The 22,566-nt window shown below is 38.0% G+C and overlaps 1 long non-coding RNA gene across 1 annotated transcript; it reads left to right on the top strand.

Moving 5' to 3' along the window:
* Window positions 1-20,426: 20,426 nt before the first annotated feature.
* Window positions 20,427-22,217, top strand: LOC145492950 (uncharacterized). Its single transcript, XR_014050073.1, has 2 exons — window positions 20,427-20,742; window positions 21,562-22,217. It is a non-coding gene; the product is annotated as an uncharacterized LOC145492950 (long non-coding RNA).
* Window positions 22,218-22,566: the final 349 nt, after the last annotated feature.

The following is a 22,566-nucleotide window of genomic DNA, read 5'->3' as shown; positions in this document are numbered from 1 at the left end:
ATGATCCGTTTGAAGATGAACTGATAATAAATTACCAGGATTCGGATGAGTGACCTGTTAGCGATAACGATCCGGACCCGAAAGGATGTCCTCAACTTCTTTCTGTACGAAGAAAAACTGTAATCCGAACATTTTAGTTCCTATCCGAACATTCTAGAGCATGTGTTTGTAGGGGAATATAATATAATGTCCTGGGTCACGAATTTTTTTCTCACCTTTATGTTATGCACGACTTTTTATTTATTTATTTATTTATTTTATTATTATTTTTTTTTTGGGTGAGCAATAGCTCGTGTAATTTAAGTCAAACACGGGACCTGGATAGTAGAAAGCACCTGCTTTTTTTCTCATGGCTCCCCTTGCACGTTATTTTAGTAATTGCCCAACCCCCCTACCTCCCTCGAAAAAATAATGGCTGGTATAACTCGAGGTAACTTAGCCTGCAGAGCAGGCGAGATTTTTTCGAGCGAGCGCTCACATCGTAAAAAGTTTAGCCGCCATCTTGAATTTTTCATGCAGTGGAAGACTGGGGAGAGAAAGAAAGTTTTACCAAGGGGGTGAATGATAGGGAAGAGGAAGGATAGGGGAGGGGTGGATCATGAAGAAGGTTAAGTTATCGCTTCTTCAAACTCTAACCTAAGCCTTTCTTGTTACAAACGTTGCAGTTGTTATCCCCAATTAGTTTTTAAAGCTAAATACTCTTTGACACCAAGTCTTTCATTTCATTCATTTCATTTCTATTCGACGGATGTTTCAGGATTATAAATACACGCATACTGCGAAGAAAACACGCATAAAAGTAAACTACACGTGTCTCTTATAAGGATTCTAGCGTACTCATTGCCAAAAGTGACAACTAATTAAAGCTTGCTATAGAGTCATTTGTGAGAACTGCAAATGATCTTGAAAAGTATCCAGTGTGGGAAATAGAATTTCTCTACTGAAATAGTGAGGAACATTATTAACCTATGCGATCAGTTGTGCACGCCAATAGACACACACTAAGTGAAGCTGTCAAAATAATTACGAATAAAATTGTTAAATATCATATGCCACTCGTAAGTTCAGCTTAAAAGTCCGTTAAGTCATCGGTAGTAATTGCAGTGACTTGCCCAAGTTTGGGTTAATATTGTGGTTGTCCATATTCCCGATTGGCCTTCCTAAAGGATACAATAGTTTGTTTCACTACCCGTATGTTGTGAAAACTTGCTGTCTCTGGAAGGTTACCACTTTAAGAGGTTATCCAGATAGCCTCCGTCTGCGATGAGCTCCAGTGATGATGGCTTGGCCAGTTTACTATAGCTAATGATGTGAATTCGAATTGTTTTTTTGTAATGATATTCCTTCCATTTTAATTTCCTGCCTGCATGGTGTAAAAAGGTGCTGTCTCTGAAAAATTATCCCTTTAAAAGGTTATCCAGATATGCTATGGTCTTTGAAATGTTGCAGCGATGGCTTGGCTAGTTTATTGATGATGCCGTAAATTAGAATTGTTTCTTTGTAGTGATTCTCTTTCGATTTTAATTAACTACATGAATCTTGTACAAACGGTGCTGTCTCTGATAAGTTAATCCTTTAAAAGGTTATCTAAATAGCCTTCGTTTGAGAAGAGTTTCCGTGATGGCTTGCTAGTTTACCTATGATGTGAATTGGATTCCATTTTTCATTTAAGTCCTTCATAAAATGGTGCTGACTTTACAAAGTTTTAACTTTAAAAGATTATCTAGATAGTCTTCCTCTATGAAGAGGACCAGTGATGCCAGCTTGGCTAGTTTACTGATCGTGTGAATTCGACTTGTTTGCTTTAACAGTGATGCCGTCCTTGTTATTTGCTTTTACTGATGCACTGTGCTAAATAAAGCAAAGTCCCGTCATTTCCAGGATATTCTCTGAAACTCTTCCACTCTTTCAACTCCCCCAAAGGCTCCTATCTAAACAACGCAAGTTACCTTCTTTCTGCTATTTATCTAAGCAACACAACTTTCTCTCGCAGGAACAGCTTGAGAAATTATATTAGTGAGTCGATAAGTTGTTCTTAACTGCATTCAAAATATTACCATGCTATGCGGTTTATTTGATAACTTTATTTTTGCCATTATTGCTCAACTGTTCAGGAGAAATCATTTTAATCATCTTAGTCTTTGTAATGGTCAATGTTCCTTCTGATTTGCTTGTACTAATGCACTGTGCGAAATAGAACACAATCCCGCAGTCATTTCCGATACTCTTCAAATGTTATTCCCTCAATTATCCCAATTTAAGGCTCTCATCTAAACAACATAAGTTACTAAATACTCATAAATAACACGTTTTTCCATGTTCTAGTTAATGAAATTGAAACTGCTCGCCGGAAAGCGTACGTGGGAAATGGCATTTCCGAGCCCCTAAAAATAAAATAATAATTTTTCGAACACTCCGTCATGAATTTTTTCTTAGATATATTAATTTACTTCTTATAACGATAAGCCATTAAAAACATGATTTGGTTTTTAATTTACATGAATTTTTCTCACTGTTCAGTGCTCAGAAGATCACGCCAACTGGTCCTCGAGGGCAACTGGGCTTTCTCAGCGTCGACGTATTCCAAGCGAAAACGACGATACAAGCATGAAAGGTAACGAAAAATTGGCCCCCAAGGCTTGGATTGACTAATTAATTTTTTGAAAACTGCAAAAAGACACGCACGCAACCTGCTTCCTGACAGGGAATAATTATGTTGACCTTCGGTCGTTGCTTTAATCTTGGGGAAGAAAATCCAATAGTTACGAAATCAGTTAAAAACAATCACAGTGAATACTGATTCAAAATAATGACACGTTGCTATTTATTACTTACAAATAAAATTACGAGAACTTAATTGATGAGAAACCTGCAGGGAGGAATGTTGCATACTAGGTGAAATGTGGATGAAAGAGCATTTCGTAAAAAATATGTAGAAAAAAATTATTATCTAGCTGAAACATTCGGCATGAATGAAATGTTGTTTATGTTTATGGTTATGTGATGATATGTGTCAAACAAATTATGTTGAGTGAGAAAGAGTTGTTGAGTTCTATATGTTGAGTGTGAAACAACAGTTATTCGTTAGCGTTGTTACTTTTCCAAACAGAATCCTAAATTTCCGGCTGTCCCATCATGAAAACGGCCATATTAATTTTTTTTCCTTTAGACTACAAAAAGGTTGTCGAAATGAGGCACCATTTCCTTCAAACTCGTCCCAGTAGTAGATAAACAATCGCTATATCTTCTACATGTAGAATGAACGTTTCAAAACGAACAGGTTGACGCAGTTGAAGTAGGTGCCTCGCCACTTATCCTACAATTGAACGCGTGGAGCATTCAGTCAATTATTTCAGTTCGGAGAAGTTCGCTCGCTCTAGCTTTTATAGAAGAGCATTAGGATAAACTATAATCTATAGTTATGCGGTGTGCTTGTTCGTAAAGTCCGCTAATAATTATTGTGTTGTTTCACACAGAAGTGAAGTATCCTGTACAGTGTACAGAATACTGAGGATGACCGGATCAGGCGGACATGCACTGTGGCCAATGCAACACGACGACAAGTTCCTCAGAGAATGCTGACGGTTTAACTTGGGAAATAATAGAGTAGAACTAATTTTGCTATAAATTCGCATTCAAATTTCACTTTTACTGCTTTAAAAATGCTCATAGATGTCTACCATTAGGGGAAAACTGAATAAACCTGCTAGATTGAATCTTCGATATGCAAAATTCAAGGCATTTATCCACAAACATCAACGATGTTTATGTAGTTATACTCTATCGGCCCACTTTAGTTTTAGATTATATTGCTCAGAAACGTTTTTTTCTGTTATGAGCAATTTATGCGGCCGGTTGCCTCAATGTTCATGGACAATAATTTTTGTGTTCATAAATCCGAAGTAAATGGTCATAATAGTTTTAAATCAAAGAGTAAACTTTTACCCTTGGGAGATGCACAAGCATGCATGCCATACATGTAATCAAGCTTTTCTTAAGCATTTGGCATCGAAATAAAACTGTTATAACACCAAAACTTCTCTTGTGATGTAAAAGCTTTTCGGGGAAAAAATTTCCGAGAAAATTTAAAGCCCTAATTTAATTTTGTTTTGTAGAGAGTAGGCGAAAGCAGTCCTTGAAAAAAGTTTTCATTTTAAGGAAGGAATTAAGGAAGTGAAAATTCTAAATATTTTCTTTCGACGAGCTAGGCATCCTTATCCCGTCATCCAGTTAACGGCTGCATTTCCTCCAGCTCCAATTCAAGCTTAATTATAACTACTTTAAAAATTGATCATTTCACTTCGACGGTTTTTCTTCTAATTAAATTCTTCCATTTCCTCGGTTTCTCCTTGGATAATTGGCAGCTCATCAGGATCACTTGTGGCTCATTTTCTGGATCATTTCCGGTCTGGGAATAATTTTGTCGTCAGGAATAATTACTTTGGAATCTCGGGATTACCCCTGATGACAATTGTTAAAGACGCTATTTAAATGGAATATTGATTTTCTCCCACTGTGTGGGCGGGTTAGAGGAGGATTCCAACAGAATTCGACGAGATGGCGAAGGGTATACTCACATGAACAACTAAATATGTCTCAGCAAAAGCCAAAGACATTCTCAAACAAAGTAAGTTAGATTCTACACCGTGAAATAATTTTGGATAAAAATTTGTGCAAGAACTTCCAGGTCAGTGTTGACTTCCCGGGGATTGACTTTCAGACCCTCAAAATGTCTACAACTGAGAAACATGTGTTGCCCCAAGAAAGGAGATATCTCGAATGTGAGATGCCTTTACTCCAAGAGTGCTCTAAAACCAGGGTACATATATCAAAGATGAGTTTAATTGGTGCTTTGATAAGCAATAGGAAATGCAAGGTCTAGTTTCTTCCAATCCGGCTAGAACGAGAGGTAAATGGTAAATGAGACAAAAGCAAATAGCAATTGCCCCAATGTTTCTGGAAGATTGAAATGGTTGAATTTTTTTCTTCTCCACTGAGGCGGAATGGAATTTAATTTCATGGGTTTGGCAATAACCTATGGTGAGTAACTGAAAGTGTATTCGCGTCTTAAAATTACGTTCTATCCACAACTAACGCTAACGCTGGTCTACCGTAAACTTCCGATAGGAACAAACCCTTGAAAGTAACGTAAAAAAAAAAATGGCCGCCCATAAATCCCGAAAGTAGCGACTTCCCCCCTCCCCCCAAAAAAAACCGAGTCCACCCCTACACCCGCCCCTTTGATTCAAATTAATATCATTTTCAACAGGAGGGTATTAAAAGGAATGCACTGAGATATTAAGAAGGAATCCGCCAGAAGTTCGAGTAATTAGTGGACAAAAACTTTGTACCAACATTGTTTAACTTGTATTGCAAATTTCTATGCGACTGTTTTAACTTTCTTCTTAAAAGAAATCATTTCTAACAACACCAAATGCTGAAAACAAATGTTGAAGGTCATATGAAACATATGAAGATACTGGTGGAATGAAGCTGATGATGGAATTTTACCTGCGTTTGTCAATTTTTCTGCACTTTGAATTTTATTTCCATGACCTCCCATGGGAAATTGTTTTTGGAGTCATTTCAGGCAAATATTTATATCTTTAGCTTCTAGAAAATGCAAAAAGGACTGTAATATACATAGAATTTTTCTGGTGCAAGGTTTTTGTCCACTGAAAGTTGAAATTGCTCGATTTCCTATCGGATTTCCTCTTAATGATTCGGGGGAATAACATAGCAGTGCGTCATGAAGTTCAAACAGTTGAAGATATCTGACTTGCTTTCCTGCCAACCAACAACATGATTTAGATGTGAATAGCCTACTCATGTGGCAGCAACTAAGCATAGATTTAAAGTGGAGCAAGGAATCAATCTTGCGAATTTCCGTCTTATATTTCGTCAAAAGAGCTTAGTCGTAACGATTTTATGTAAAGTTTTTTGCTCCCCGAAAGTAACGACCACTCGAAAGTAACGACCTCTCAAAAGTAACGCGCCCAAAAGCTGCTAATTCCAAAAGTAACGATCCTCGTTACTTTGGGAAGTTTACGGTAGTTTGAAATGTCACGTCAGCGACTCACAAAACAATAGAGGTTTCAATAAATAGTAATCAGGAGCCATAATCGGGGACGGAGACCGTAAGCGCGCGCCATTTCTAGTATTGGTGTTGTCCCCATGATATGGGACAATAATTCTATTTTTAGAACAAATTGCGCCATCGCCTCAGGCACACGCGCGTACATGCTGCGAGGATTTTTGTGGATGTCGCGCGGGGGAAATGGCGTCCGAAATTCCCGAAATTTTTCCTGTTTTTCAGTTGGCCCACAACTCAACGCGTTTACGTGTGTAGGAATTTTGCTTAAGTATTTTCGTCGTAAGCTGCTCCAGTTTGAGTGAAGTAAGACAGTGTCGAATTTAGGTATGTTCCGCTGTAAGCTTATATATATCGCTGATCAAGTTGTGTTCCGACGGGTGCTTCTTTTACGTGAACTGTACATCATTCCACTTTAAATTTCACATATGTTGAAGATTAACAGCTTTTCCATTACACAGCAAAAAACTAGCTGGATATATTTAGATATAGCAGAGCTTCAGGACTTCATAGTTTCCTGGGTCCTCTTGCCACACGCTTGCGAGGAATTTGCCAGTCTATCGCGACCGAAAAGTAAAACAAAATAATTGCTAGTTTGAGTTTCGCTTGAATTGTAAGCAACACTTGATGTTTCACTGGCATCAAGGCCCAATAACTTTACGTCCGTAGATACTGCTAAGTTTTACTCGTGTAAAAATCCAGTAAATTCTCTGTTGTCGATGAATGAGAGCGCCCGCCGATGCGTGTTTTGTACAGTCAGTAAACATGACAAATTGTACTTCCGCCGCACTTTCGTGTGAAAGCGTACATCGAACTCAAACAATAACTGTATAGTTTTTAAATATGTTTAAGATTGATAAATGTTTGAGAACATATTAAAAGCTAAGCTGAAAATATGTGAATAAAGCAGAAATAATCAGCGAAGTTTCGATGACGCTTTCTTTAATCAACTTCGAATAACGATTTCGATTTTATTGATCGAGTTATCAAAACTCGTTGTCTATTTTCATTTTTCGCAGTGTAAAACTTCACTATGCTTATGTTGAAGAAACACACATGATGTTAGTAGCCTTTTTTGCGTTCGTGAAATTTGTCGAAGCATCTCAGCACAAAAGATAACGAAAGAAATCTTTGTCAAGATTTGTTGACAACTGAAAACACCGACTCGGACTTGAAAGTGCACGAGCTGCACTATGCAAATGAGCTAATTGTACGCGTCAGACTTTCCTTTCAAAAACTTTTGCAAACTCACCAAACAAGCAGAAGTTAAACAATAAGAAACCATCAAAACAGGTTTTGGTTATGATTAACCGTTGTCTGAAAAACTCACAAATTAACTCGATACCAGAGTAGAGAGTTTTCTTGCTATATTCTTGAGTCAAAACAAACGCAAAAGCATACGCGTAAGCTTACAACTAGCAAATAACTAGCAGATCTTATTATTCATTCCCAGCGCGAGATTGAAGTCTTGTTTTCGACCCTGAAAAACCCACCTTTTCCGTTAGCTCAGAGCATAAAACTACATACAAGCGCCCTGGTTCGTATTCGCTGCCTTATCCCCTGCCATCGCTGTGAAAAATACGCAAGATAATCTCTCAAGGTCTCTCAACTCTCACCATTTGATCACGCAACGTGACAGCATCCCACACGAGAGCCCCCGACATGTGCGTGGATCCGCGCGGATATATGACGTCAGGATGGCGCAATTTGTTCTAAAAATAGAAAAATTGTCCCGTATCATAGGTGCGCGCGAATCCCGAGACTTACGGTCTCCGTCCCCGATTATGCCTCCTGATAGTAACATAAAAAAAAAAAAATTAAAAGGTTGAGCGACAGAGCTTGACAACGATGCAGTCAGATAACAGCACGTCTCATTTGTTTTTGAAAAATTATTTAAGCATAACAGCACTTTTATTTTTACCGTGTTTAGATAGCCTCATCTAAACACTAGGAGGGTTGGGAGAATTCGAAACAGTTATGCAAACCCCAGACTTTGTCGAGGGTTTGCATAAGTTTTGAGAATTCTCCCAGCCCCCCGAGTGTTAAGATGAGACTAGGTAAGAATGAAAAAAGCTCTATTGCTTTTATAAAATAATTCTCAAAAATACGCGCGAATCTGAAACGTCACAACCGTGTTTACATACTCTGATCTAAACACACCTATCGACCAATGAGAGCGCGCGTAGTAACTCAGTTCTTTTACAAAATGTAATAAATATAAACTAAATATAAACTAAAAACTGCTCCCATTGTCTGGAACACGACACTGATACAAAACTGTTCCGAGATATCCTTTTGGAAAAGTCACCATATATGGAGTTCAGAGCTTTTATAGATGCAAGCGTTTAGAATTGTCTTGGGCCTCTAAAGCAACCCCCTTAACCCACCCCCCACCCCCCACCACATCAAATCACCCTAACCACCCTCTCAGAGATCCTGGCGCCTCCCTGACACTACTATGAACGGCACTTCGCCCAATTCTTAGTTTCAAATCGCCTTTCTCCAGAAGATAGAAAGAGACGATCTAGAACACGCGCAAACTTAACAGATATGGCCTGGTCACTACGCAAGTGTTTCCGACGCTGTCTTCACGCAATATTATGGCTTTTTCGTCTGTGGGTGGTCTTGTTTTATTCTTTAGGATTAAATGCGCTCGCACAGCATGGGCGCTGTCCAACTGAAATTCATGAAGCCATTGAAGGTACAAAACTCCTAAAACTAAGTTCTAATCACGAACTAGATCAGATAAGTGTTTATAGCTATTATCACTAGAAGCTTATAACCTAAAGAAAGCAAGTTAATCCTTGAAATCAAAGATTGATCTAATGAAATCTTCCTTAGGCAAGGCATGACACCCCGTTTTGACGTAGAATCACTAATAGATTTTGAGTTTCACCTTGATCTATACACCTCCATATGTGCGAATGCATGCAAGAAACGGGTTGTATGGTCTAGCTGTTCCTTTGCGGTGGGACATGTAATGTTTATTTTTGTGTGGATCGGAATTTCATTTCAATACATGATTACAATAGTCTCACGACTGAACTTCTACATCGATACAGCCTGTTATAATACCTTGTAACATGTAGTCATAAGCACAACTGACGCATAGTGTCTCGATCCAAAGATTTGTCGTTTATTTCTCTCGTCATTTGATGCTTCTGGTCTTATCATGTTGCGAACACGAATTAAAAGAAAATTTGAAATCAAGTTCTTCGAGGTCTCAAGTCAGTAAAATTTGTAATTGAAATTTAAACCTGTCTCTCACAGATGTGGAGCTGGGATATCCCGTTCAATGTTCTGAGGACCTTAACTGGCGTATTCCAACACAAAATGATGACAGAACCGATGCAGAAGGTAGCTTCATTTCAATGTTTCTACTTGTTGTCATATTAAGCCCATACCTGACTCAGTCGCAACAAAATAGATAAGTTTCTGTGGTCCTCAGGCCATGGTTGATTTGTCGAAGTTCTAAAGCAAGAAGCTTAACCTACAGTACATTGTGCGCTGCCGATACATAAGGGTATAATGGAGCAGTGGCGGTAAAGATCTGTCTTTAAGCATTGCAGATTACAGCTCTAGAGACAGCCACAGAGGAAAATCAGTCTAAGTTAGAGAGTGTATTAGGTCTAGAATCATTTGCACGTGTTGACTTAACAGTGAAAACACGATGAATATACAAATAATCATACTATAACTGCATCCTGCTATCGTTTATTGCAACGAACGGTTATGAGACACATATTGAAGATACACCTAAAGTTTAGAATGATGAGACTGACCCTTTAATAAAAAAGTACCATGTAAAAATTTGATATTATTCTTCGACTAACACATCTTTATGGCCTATGTTGTGTTGTGCGACTGCATGGTTATGCAAGAAGTACATCTCATAAACTTAGGTATATTTTTCCAACTTATTTCACCATTACTAAGTAAAGAGATACTCAAAATGAGCAAATGAAATTATGTCTCACTATTTGCAGTTAGGTAGTATAACGCCCATAATCGACGGGAGAGGAATCATCAAAATATAAAAGTATATAAAAAAGAAAAATATTCATCTGAGGGATTCAAGTAGTGAAAACATTATGCAAAACAACTTCAAGCTCGCTGTTGCTATTTACAATCATCGGTTCCTTACTTTCCACGAAGATACAGCGATTCTCTAGATATATATCATTTGAAAGGAATTATAGTGTTGTACGGGCGTTTTGTTTTACCAGCTGTGCTAATCTTGCTGAATTTTGGAAATAGGTTTACGCAGTGTCGGTTGGTTGTTGTGTTATGAGATCAAGTTCTATATAAGTAACTTTGGAGTTAAAACCTGTTGTTCGAGTAGAAGGAAATATCTTGAATCAGCAGGAGTGTAAAGAGTCACTGTGCAGCCACTCTTATGTGTTTTCGAGTTTTATGGTTAATGATTTCTTCGATCTGTTTGAGCTTGTTGTAAGGTGAATTCATATGTAGAAGTTAAGAAAGAACTAACCATGAGTTTCGATGAAAACAAACCAAACTCACTCGTTTCGTCCAGTCGCTATTTGATAATGCTCGTTAACTCACGACTCTGACTAACAGAAAAAAATAACAAACTACCGTCATTGCTAGGTTAAAATATTTGAAACCAAAAGCAGACTGATGACACTCTTGAGTTCCACTGGAATCATTTTATGAACCGCTCGCTATTTCTAGTATTACTACTGCGCGCCACATGGCTTGCTTGCAAGAACTAGGAACTCCTCGATTTCTCATTTTAAGCAATGAATTTTTATTGAAGAACAAGTTACTTTAGTTGTATTATTAAAGAACATTTTTCATTCTTAATACTCATCAGATAAGGCACGCCGCCCCTGAAACACGAAGTGAAAATCCAAGTATTTAACAATGATTTACAACGTTTGAAATCAAAGATGTCCGCTACTAGATCTACTATACTTGTAAACAAACTGCGTATATACGCCCGTAACGTGACATATTTAAAACATATTAGGTCCACAATCGAGTTTTCTTCTGCACGAAATGTTTACTATCATCATGCATGAAAGTTAAGCATTTTCTGTTGAAGTTACATGTTCTGTCTCGCTGATTAAAAAGCCCGGGCTGTACCGGCTCGCACATTCAATTTAAGTAATTCACTCGCTGTAGCTTGCATGGTTTCTTTTCAAGTCGAGTAGATTCCTCTGGATTCTTAGTCTTTGTTCTTAATAACCGGTGAATAACATTCTTTAAAGTTCACAATTTAAATGTATTTTTATCTATATTTTCTCTCACAGAGCTGCACTATCCCTTGCGGTGTACAGATCAAGGCGACTAACTTGCACAGCACTGACACAAAAGGAGAGACGTTTCACAGAGCCTGAGGAGAAAACAAGTTTGAAATAAATCACACTTTTGTTCATGGATATTTACACGGATGCTCAGTAAGAAGATAAACTGAACAGACTAGACTGGCTGAATACAGCTGTCCATTTTCAAACAATCAGTTTTTTCAACTCGATGATATTTTAACAATGTTTATTTCTAGCCAAGGGCTTCGATATAACCCCATTCGACATGCTTGTCTTGTAATAAAGGTACTGACAACGTATTTGAGCTCGAAAAAAGCTGTAATTTATTACGATTTATAAACATCTTCCCTTCTGGAGTATCAATACTTTGGAGGTCAGTTTATTTCTTCTCTTTAATTCGACAGAGAATTTAAAACTCTTAAATTATTTTGTCTTTGTTCTGTAAACAGAACGAAAGCGAAAACGAAAGAAAAAGCAGATGAATTTTGAATTGATTTTGTTCCCTGTTCCCTGTGATGAAATTATTCTCTTTCTTTTGGTAAATTAAAGTGGATGTGGACTCCAGATTTTACTCGGGTTAGGGCATTGCAGATGGCGAGCGTTTAAAAGTGCAGTCACATTCAAAAATATTAAATATGCACAGACTTCACGTTGCTTGAGTATGACATAACAACAAGAGGTTAGATTAGATGAAACTTTTAAGCGGTTATGTTTTCCAACATATTCAATGTTAAAAGCTACAAAGCTGAACCCGTGTAATACAGCGAATTGAATTGGAAGATTGCGTTCAGAACAAGCACGATTTTTGTTTACATGCTTGTAAAAACCGTATCCCGTTTTCAAAATGCCGGACTGGTTCAAACTGATACGCAGCGGAAACATGGACAAAGTGTAAAGAAAAAAAAAACATCGAGGCTAGATCTAACTTCATTTAAAAGTCCACGCTTTAGGGAAATTAAAAGATATATTAAAACGGTTGCAAACTGATTTAGGAAAGAAAGAGGAAAACCTTTGTCGACGAAAGTATTTGCATTAAGCCCATCAGCGTCGAAAGATGGTCGATAAATTATTCAAACAGTGATAAATCTACTTACGTTAAAATTCCTTTCCACTATCGTTGTTGAATGTACTGGTTCTATTTCAGATACCTCTTTCTTCACAACATAATGGATATCTCTTAAACTCTCAAGTTCTATCCGAGTTCTTAGGTCGTTGTAATGAGGTTAAACTTCGAGTGTTCCTTCTGCTTGAAATTCAAATTAATTGTGGAAATACAAGCCATCCATCCTGTGAACAAATGTATTAGACCTTTCCTCGAAGTATAGATCAAGGGAAAGAAAACAGAACGAACTCGTTGCCATTTAAAATTTTTTAGTAACATACGTTCATGAACATCTGAACATTAGCGCAACAGAAGTGATTTATTTGTATTCTTATATTGCCTTGCTCCTTGGGAGCTCAAGCTCCAACTGTGAACCACGAGGTACTGTCTGAAGTTAAAGATGCATAATGAATGTTGTGGAAGGGAAGGGGAGGAAAAAAAAAAAAACGAGATCAAATGTTGCTCTCTGAGACTAAAAGCTATTCACTGAAACATCCTTGCATGCCTTATTTCGGTTGTAAGATGCTTTATTTTGCCGTCACAAAATTTGTCCTTAATGCTTTTCAGACTGGGCCTTTACAGACAAACGAATTGTTTCACTTTCAAAACCATGTTGTCATAGCCAGCTGAACGTAGTGCCATCTGAACACAGCTCAGAAATTCAAGCGCGATTTTGAAACCTACAATTGTTTAACTTCATCTTCCCCGCGAGAAACGTGGGAAATGCGGAAAACCTAATTCAAAATTGCAATGGAATGTAAAAGCAGTACTAATTGAATTCTGTCGAAAGAGAAAGGATTTTACTCAGAAGTTCATGTCAAATCGCGCTTGCTATGGCAGGTCAAATGAAGTGGAGAAACAGCCGACGTATTGGAGTTTTGGCGGAGGATGAATCAACTGCTTTTGAGAATTTCAGCAAATTCTGAATACGCCGGCTAATCGTTATTGTCGGGGAACATAACGACCATAACGAATTGGGCTCAGGAAAGGTGGAGAGAAGTGGGATTTATATATGAATTATGTATTTTACCGTGTAAACTGAGGGTGACATTTTGTTAAACTTTTCATTAACGTTTGCAGAAATTTCCTTAGTCGGTCAGAATCAATCACCTAAAATTGAAATTAGTTTTGAATAACCCGAGGGCAGCATGAAATTTAGCCTATCCTATTCACTTCAGTAAGCAAGTGGACGTTCTTTAGGACGGTGCCTACTAAATACAAAGGTCTTCAGGCGCAATTAGGACCATATGGAACAAGTAGATCTTAGCAAGGGGCTATTGGAATCCCAATAAAATGGGAGATAGCCACCCATTTTCCCAATATAATTAGCCTCGAGTCTCGAAAAAACTGCTGACGTCAGTATTTTTCTAAAAAAAAAAGAAGGAAAAGATATTTTTTAAAACACAGATTTCCTTAGAATTCGACTTAACACATGGAAATGCAAACATGTCTATAAAGATCTTTAAACCACATGGTAAATGGTAACACAAAAACCACTTCTGTTATTTTATTAGTAATGGTGTAAGTAATAGTAATTGGACCGAGTGGATTACAATAGACCAATTTCGATGTATTAAAATTCAGCCATAAACAATAGACCTCAGCACGAGGTACTGGCTACAAAGTTGGTGGGGTTTTTCCCCCACAGCCTAGTGCTGAGGTCTATTGTTTTAGGCTGAATTTTAGTATATCGAAATTGGTCTTTTCAGAGAGTAATCGGGCGAGTAATTTCAAAATCGGACGAGGCCGATTTGAAACTATGAGCACTATTACTGCCTAAATTGTACGACACGAGGTTCAATTACTAATTAATCGAATCTACAACAAATTTCGAAATTAAAAACAGGCTTTTGAGAACTTCCCTTGACCGAAAACGTGAGTAGCACCTTCCATAGCTGTAGGAAATATTAAAAGAAAAGCCATTAAAGTGCGCGTAATTGACGTGCGAATCACGTGGTATTCAATTACAGGTATTCAATTACAACTTGTGAAATGTGGATACCTGTAATTGGACACCAACGTGATCAGGCGCCGATTACGTGACTAATTATAGCAATTACAATTTCCTCAAATGTGATTGGTGCACACATTGCTGTATTTTGCTTTAATTAATCTGAAAAGTTGTAATCGGACAGTGTAATCGGACAGTTGGCTGTAATCGGACACCTGTAATCGGACAGCTGAATGAGCCAATCATTTTAAGTTCTCCCCACTAAATCCACCAATCACAACATTGATTACAATCACTATAGTAAGTACATGTACATGTACGCTAGTACTTCGAATCTCCCCGCTAGCCTTTCGACTTGGTTTTATAGAATATAGACAACTTAGGGAGATTGTGCGACGGACATTTCAGAAGAAATCTCCATTCTTGCTCGCTTTCCACTCATGTTTCCTGTGACTCCTTCTCAATCTTTCACTTGGTGTAGATCAAACTGAAATGTCCACATCATCCAACCAATTAGAAAACAACAAACACAACAAATAAAATAAAATAACAAAACAGTTATCCCATTCACCCTTATTTTGTTTTAGATGATTGTTAACAAACTCAGCAGTACGCATCTCGTCCAGTCTCCTTTGTCATTCATCACTGCATCAGAAAAGGACTCATATCATTTTTTAGGCATTAACATTTTGGGTGCTTGCCCAGAGAGCATTGCCTAGTATATTTTAGTTTCGGGATTGCATTTGCATGCTCGCAACTACTCTTGGCTATTTACAATAGCCACTGCACATAGCTGAATGATCTCAAACACTTGTGTCCAGAATAAGTTAGGAGGTGAACCTCTTGGAGTGTCTGTCTGTCTGTCTGTCTGTCTGTCTGTCTGTCGGTCTGTCTGTCCTTTCTTCCATCCTCCCAGTTTTCAAAGGCATTTCCTTTACTTTTTTAAGAAAGCAAAGTTGTAAAGGGTGACAAGAATGAGGTACTAAGAGCATTTTGTTACTAATAGAAAATCTCTGAAATTACATTTACATTTTTTGTAATCTGCTGCAGTGATATGCATGTGAGAAGTAACTAATGTTCAGACACTCATTCTGCATTACAAATAAGATTTGTATCGTCTTTGACTGTTTGAATGAATAGTTCCCGACCTTAATTATTTTGTTCCATATTACCCAGATACAGAAGAAAGAGGAACAGGAGGCTGAAACCACACAAAAGTAACTGACATGACATACATTTACATACATACATTTTACTGTGTTTTAAAATTAAAAGTACAATTGTAACACGCCCGCGGGTGGCTGAGCTAATCTAGGCGGGTCAGGAGTTATCTACAACTAAGTACAACTAAATATACAACTAAAGGCAACAAGAGAACTAAAGAAACTAAAATTGACAACAATGACATTTGTTAGCTTGCCGGTGCTTACTGCCTATTTAACAATTATTCCATGAAACCGCGTTGGATATGAAGTGATAAATAACCAACGAGCGCGTAGCGCGAGTTGGTTATGATCACTTCATATCCAACAAGGTCGAATGGAATAATTGTTTTAGTATATTCTTAATCGGGTTTTTGCCGCCGATTTTTATTTCAACAATTTTACAGAGCGGAAAATTTTTAAACTTGGCGCACTGTTTTCCATATAAGGTAAAACTCCGACTAATGGCTCATAGTCGGAGTTTTTGAGCCAATCAGAGAGCTAGAAATGCAATAGTCGGAGCTGAGAATATACTAATTGTTGATATTGTTCTGACAAACAGCTGGATCTTAATTAAACAACTCTTTTGCGAACAATCTTCATTTGTTTTCAGCAGTAAAGTGGGAAAGAATAAAGCTGTGATCAACGAGCCAGGTACATGTAAAAGGAAACCCACTTGACAAGATAGAACTTATGATGTTAAAAAATGTTGAGATGTTAGATAAATTTGTAGCTGAAAAACATGTACATTGAAAGATGTGTTCATAGACTATACCCATTAATAAAATGTTAGTCTTGAAGGTTCAGATAAGCAAATCAACAATTGGGTAGTATGGATGATAAACAAACCAATGGGTAGCAGCTCTATCAGAATCTTTTATTGTTAAGCATGATCGGTTACACTTGGTTACAGAAGATAATCAGTCCGGAATATTCCGATAAATTAGGACAGTCATGACGTCAAGAAGCTATTGTTAGCAGGGAAAATGGCGGACCTTTTATGCGGACGAAGAAAATATGTTGTTTCCAGTCTCGCATAGAGTCTGGCCAGCATTATCCAGGACTTTTTCCGACCAAACGTTGAGAAGGAGAATAAGTGGCCATTTTGGTAGTGGGAGAACGTTGACTGTCCTCTAATCATTGAGTTTTTTTGGTGTCAAGCGACGATGTAGACGCGATTGTGTGTCCAAATATTAAGGTTAGTAAAGTGTACGCGTTATTTTCTAGTATTCACGTATTTTTCATTGAGCTGTGTATATTTTTTACTGGTTCTTGTGTTGTTAAAGTTTCATCATGCCAAATTACACGGTTGTAAACAACGTCGATATTTTGTAAACTCTCTTTGAATTTGAGGCGTTACAAGTGTACCTGAACCGCTGTTGTTATAAGGCTTGAGTAATGCATCGTTCCTTCATTTTTATGACAGTTGTTTTCAGTTTCTCTCTCTTAAGTACATGGAAGAGCATACTCGACTGCTCGAGGCACTTTGCCAAATTTTTGGGGAAAAAACAAAGGGAAAAGAGAGGAAATAAGACGTCGCTAAGTACGCGGACGAAATTAAACAAATTTAGGAGGTCTCTGTTTTGGTGGATTCACCGAATGTGCACCCCAGTTTATCACTGGAGAGCCAGCAGCCTGTTGAAAACCACCTACAGCACAGAAGTGGCAGCGAAACAGACAGGCCAGGGGTACTGCAGTGATTCCCTGTAAATGGATGCTATCAGTATCCCAAGGAATGGCACAAAGGGTAGAGAGATTGTTTGTGCTCATTTACGAGACGTCGAGGGCCATGCAAACATATAAGTTAAGGTTTGTAGGGTGCATTGCACTCTTTTTTTTTGGCATTTTTTAAAAACTATACACACTGCAGCTGATCCTTGTAGATGATGATTCTTTTCACCTCCCCATGAAGTTTGAATGTACCAGAAAGTAATGTTTTTGCAAAATAATTTTTATGAAGGCAAAGACTAAAAAGGTACGAGAGTTTAGAATGTAGTGCCGAGTGTTGAACATTACTAATTGTGAAACCAATGCAAAACATTAATTGGTTGTGAACAGGAAACATATCAGTTTGGTTAAGAATATGTAATAAAAAATAGAAAACATAAGAGTTATCAGACCACTTGAGGACAATCTCTTATTTAGTTAGACTAATGTGGTAACTACATTCAAAATAAATTCATATGTTAAAACGAAAAATACATTTGTAATAATATTGACATCTGTAAGCAATGTAATAATCTTCTAAGTGCTTGTGATTTGTATCAGGTCCTGCATTCTGTTGAGAGGCAAATTCAAGGTCGAGAGTACCTGAAGAGTGAATAAAATAAAATGGATTTCACTTTCAAGACTGAATTTGTTTTGTATACTTTAAATAAATATATAATAAAATCTTGGGACATGTGGATGGATTGTGAATGCTCCCTTGTCAACCTGTCCAGGAATTATATTTTGATATTTTTGGGTAAATAACTTGTGAAAGTCAGCAATTATATGTAAGTTTTCATAATTTAAATGTGGAAATCAGACATGATATCTTTTAGCACAGTAACAAAGAGATACAAGAAATATTTGAAATAAATACCAAAATGGAGAAATTTCAGATTTACAAAGAATATATTAACAGAATTTTTGGCTATCCCTGCATCTGATAACACTAAAATTTTGGATACATTTTTTTCTAGCTCAGTTTATTTTGTATAAAAGAACAAGAATTTCTCACTCGTATGCGTTATTGAAAATTCTGTTTTAATGATGATTTCATTTCCTCGATTTAGCCAAAACGTATAACATTTTGGACATCTACAATTTATCTTTGCTGGCATTTAAGAACATGCGCGTGCTGTCGATTTCGGCCCGATAATCCCTAGATAGGAGGAAAGCCTCAATTCTCATATCGATCATTTCTGTGCTTAGAAAAAGGCAGAGTAAAGATGATTACCGATTGTACGGTCTCTTTCCAAAGAATGATAACAGCAGCTCGTCAAACGTGGCCCGCATTACGTTCTGTGGTGCTGCCTTCGGTCCGAGGATAATCGTCATCTGGGCAGAATTGTCTGTGACATGGAACGCGAACACAAACTTTCCTTTTATTTAATTTGGACAGTATTTAACTCAATTCGAGATAAATATATATCTCCTGAAGGCCCGCATTCATGGCGTTGGAAAGTATTCGTGACTCTCTTTGTCCGCCATCTTGAATCTCTTGGTTTGTTGTGAAACACAACACTCCAATCAAAACACGCATTCTCATTGGTTGAAACGTGAGTTTCGTGACATCACAGACGTCCTAATTTATCGGGATATTCCGGACTGATAATGAAACAGGCTCTCGGTCACAAAACGATGGGGAAAGCTTTTAATCTATATCAACGGGTAGATGTAGTGTCGGTGCTGATTGAACTTTTTTTAAACTCAACATTTTTGTTTTACATTTTTATGTAACTGAGATAGGGGAATGGTTGTGAAACCGAGCAAGTTTCACAAGAGCAACAACAGATACAAAAGTTAAATGTGTTGGATGGTCGATCCACAACCAACGTGCGTTTTGATATCTCAAAGTTTGTTCGAAATATGTAACCGTAACCTTTGTATCGGTTACTTGCTAGGACTCTTCTCAAAACCTGGTGTGATTTGTGCCTGGCGAGGCCAGAAAAGTGAACAAATACAAATACAAATATCGACGAGTTTTTCCGAATTTCTCTCTATTAACGTCTGTTTCAAATATTTTTTAAACATGTTGTTTTGTAATACCCTTTCCTCCGGGCTGTAGATGAAGAACTAGAAATGAAGCCGAAGAAGAAAAGAAAACGGACGAGGGAACTTCCAAAACAAGACAGCAGTGATGATGGTAATATGCCACCAGAGATCGACACGTGACTTCTCCTTAAAAAACAAAAACAAAAACAAAACAAAAACACCAATACAATGCCAGTCACTTAACTTATGAGTTTAAAGCAAGTGATCACAGACTTGGATAGAGAAGTTTTCAGTTGAGTGTTGTCAAACCAAAACCAAAGTAATCACCCAAGCCAATTACATAAGGACTCTGACAATACAGAGAACCAATCAAAACTCGAAGCAATTACATGTAGCTGACGCAAACCGCGGAAAAACGCGTGCGAGGGAGCCACGACTTCTGATTGGATGAAAAAGTGACGCGAGTTTTTTAAGCCAATCGTGTAGCGTAGTTGATACAAAACCAATTACTTTTCGACACTCAGATGAAAACCGCTCTATACCGTAAAATGCTGGTTAGAACGTCCTAAGCTAATACAACTTCATAAGGGGATTTTCGTACCCTTTGTAACTGGGGGAGTTAATAATTGGGAAGGAGAGGTGTTATAAATGGAGGTAGTATAAAAGAAACCGTTTGAAGAAGAACGGATAGTAAACTACCAAAATTCGGATGAGCGACCTGTTAGCGATAACTTGCTGGTAACAGCTCCATGTTGATCAAATAAACAAAGCCACTTATCGACTGTTAGAATCAAACCTTGATAAAAGTAGGCTTGATATTATATATCCCAAGGTTGTACATCGCTGTACATCGCAACCAAACAAAACCTGTTGGATTAACCTTATCGTAACTGTTAAAAAGAGTCCACTGAGTGCTGCTCTTTAGGGGCTTGTAATTGCAACCAAAAAACTCTTGCACGCCTTGCGTGCCTATGTCTTCCCATGCCTGTCCATGTACGATATTATTTCAGCAGTTTTTGCTGTGCAGAAATGTTTTTTTTTTGGTAATTGCCCAAAACTCCCTCCCTCCCTATCCCCTCAAAAAAAATAATGGTCCGTCACATACCACAGACTTTGCAGGACCCTGGTAACTGTTAGTCGAGATAATTTATGAGAGTAAAAAGCGTACTTTTCGTAAGCATTGACCCACTGTGTCTCGCTTGTACTTGTGATTTTCTTTCTGTCTACAGAGCAAGTTGTCACGAATGATGAACCGGACAAGAAGGTCCCCTCCGACCAAGGTTCTTCAAGAAGTGACAGTCCATTGCCGCAACAGCAGTCTCGGCAAACAGAGAACGGCACGGCAAGACGACGAAAGAGAAAAAGACAACTTAAGTCCAAGACCTACATGAATGATGAAGGGTTTATGGGTAAGAGATAAAGTACTCCTGTATCTCTTCCATTTGCAGAGTTGCATTACAGAAAAAAGCGTCAAACGACCCCTTCCTGGGGGTGGGGGGAAGGGGGGGTACTCTTCAAAGTTTCATACGGGGAGGCTCCACCCCGAGGTCCAACCTCTCACCCTTTTGGATACCATTTTGACAGAAAAAGGTACTCCTTTCGCATACCTTGTTAGAAGCATTGCATCTCTTCTCTAAATCCTTGAAACGAAGTTATGTTCGAAAAGTCCATTAAAGTGCCTTTTAAATACCAAAATGATAGATTTCCATACCCTTTCATATACCTCAACTGTAAAATACCTACCCTTCTATATACCTGAAGCCAACAAAGAGATTCAAAATAGGCTCTTACATTTGTATTATTCACAGTAGTTTTTCAAACGCGCTCTGTTTAAGATGTAACTTAAAATAACGGATGATAACGTGAGCTCAGATTTTGACGGGTGTTTTTTTAAACGTATTAAAATTCCGCTCTACTTCTTAAAAAGTGCTGTGTTTTGATTTGTTTCTTGTGCTTTATTTCGTATCACTTTTGGTTTGTATTTGTTTCTTTGTTTGTCTGTTTATTCGTCCTTCCGTCCGTGCGCCCGCCCACCAGCCGGCCCGGCCGCCCTCCGTCCGTCCATTCGTCCGCCCATCCGTCCGTCCGCATATCCGTCTGTCCGTCTACCCGTCCGTCCGTTCGATCCTTTGTCTGTTTCTTTGTGTTCGCTTTTGTAGTAACCTGTTACTATTAATGAGTCATAACTGGAACAGATAAAGTTACCTTTGTCATTCTTTCTTTTGTAGTTGCCGAGAAAGTTTGGGAGAGCGACTCTACTGATGTAAGTGATGATGATCTTCAAATAACTAATGAACCGCCAGTGAACGAAAAAAGACCATCTCCAGCAAAGAAAGCAAACAAGAAGGCATATACAGATACGAAGAACAAATCAACCAAGCAAGCTTCTTTAAAAGGCTTCTTCAAAAAATCGTGAAAGAAACTTACTGTAAACTTATTGTACTGATAGCGCAATACGAGAATGAATATCCCAGTTATACGCTTATAACAAAAACATGCATTCCAAGGTCCTTTCCCATTTCATTACTGTGAGAAAATTATGTCGGCCTTTTAGTCCAAATATTCTATACTCTTTGATTGCAGAGACTGTGGGAGATGGTTGCTTTATTGGGGTGAGCCTTAATTGAATAGTACATGTAGCCATTCATTAGTTGGGTAAGAAACTTATGCCGTGTTGGGTTTCGCCTGGTTTGCATGAACATGTTCGACGGATTTAGAAGCGCAAGAAGAGCAATTACGTGAAGAACACGTCTCGCTAGCACAATTTTGGCTTTGCAATTGCAAACCAAAAAACACAAAACAGATGTTGGCCTGAGTTTCACAGCGGAAAAACGTAATAAGCATGCGCGAGGTCTGACCCCGCGCCAGTCTCCAAGTTTGGAAAAATGGCGGGAATTTCGTCGATAGTGTAAATAAAAAAGGTTATGAACTTTATTTGCTCTCCCAATTTTCCTGGGTAAGCAGTAACATTTTAACCTCACTAATGGAAAGCTGGTGTATTGTTTTCGTGGGGAATCAATTTTTTTTGGGACAAAATTAAACTAAAGCAGGTTTCTGAACCTTTTATTTCCCCTCGGTATACAATAAATTTCGGTGCGAAGACACATTTTTTCCACAGACACTCCTTACATATTGCATCCATCTAAGCATATAAGTACACCACTGAATATCTAAGGAAGAGAGCCTCCCAGCAGGCAGGGGAGCCTTTTTTTTAAAACAGTGTAATGCCGCAA

The sequence above is a fragment of the Orbicella franksi genome, chromosome 7 (assembly GCF_964199315.1).
Source record: "Orbicella franksi chromosome 7, jaOrbFran1.1, whole genome shotgun sequence".
In the NCBI taxonomy this organism is placed as follows: Eukaryota; Metazoa; Cnidaria; class Anthozoa; order Scleractinia; family Merulinidae; genus Orbicella; species Orbicella franksi.
The sequence above is the reverse complement of the archived record's forward strand: the minus strand, read 5'-3'. Positions and strand labels throughout refer to the sequence as shown.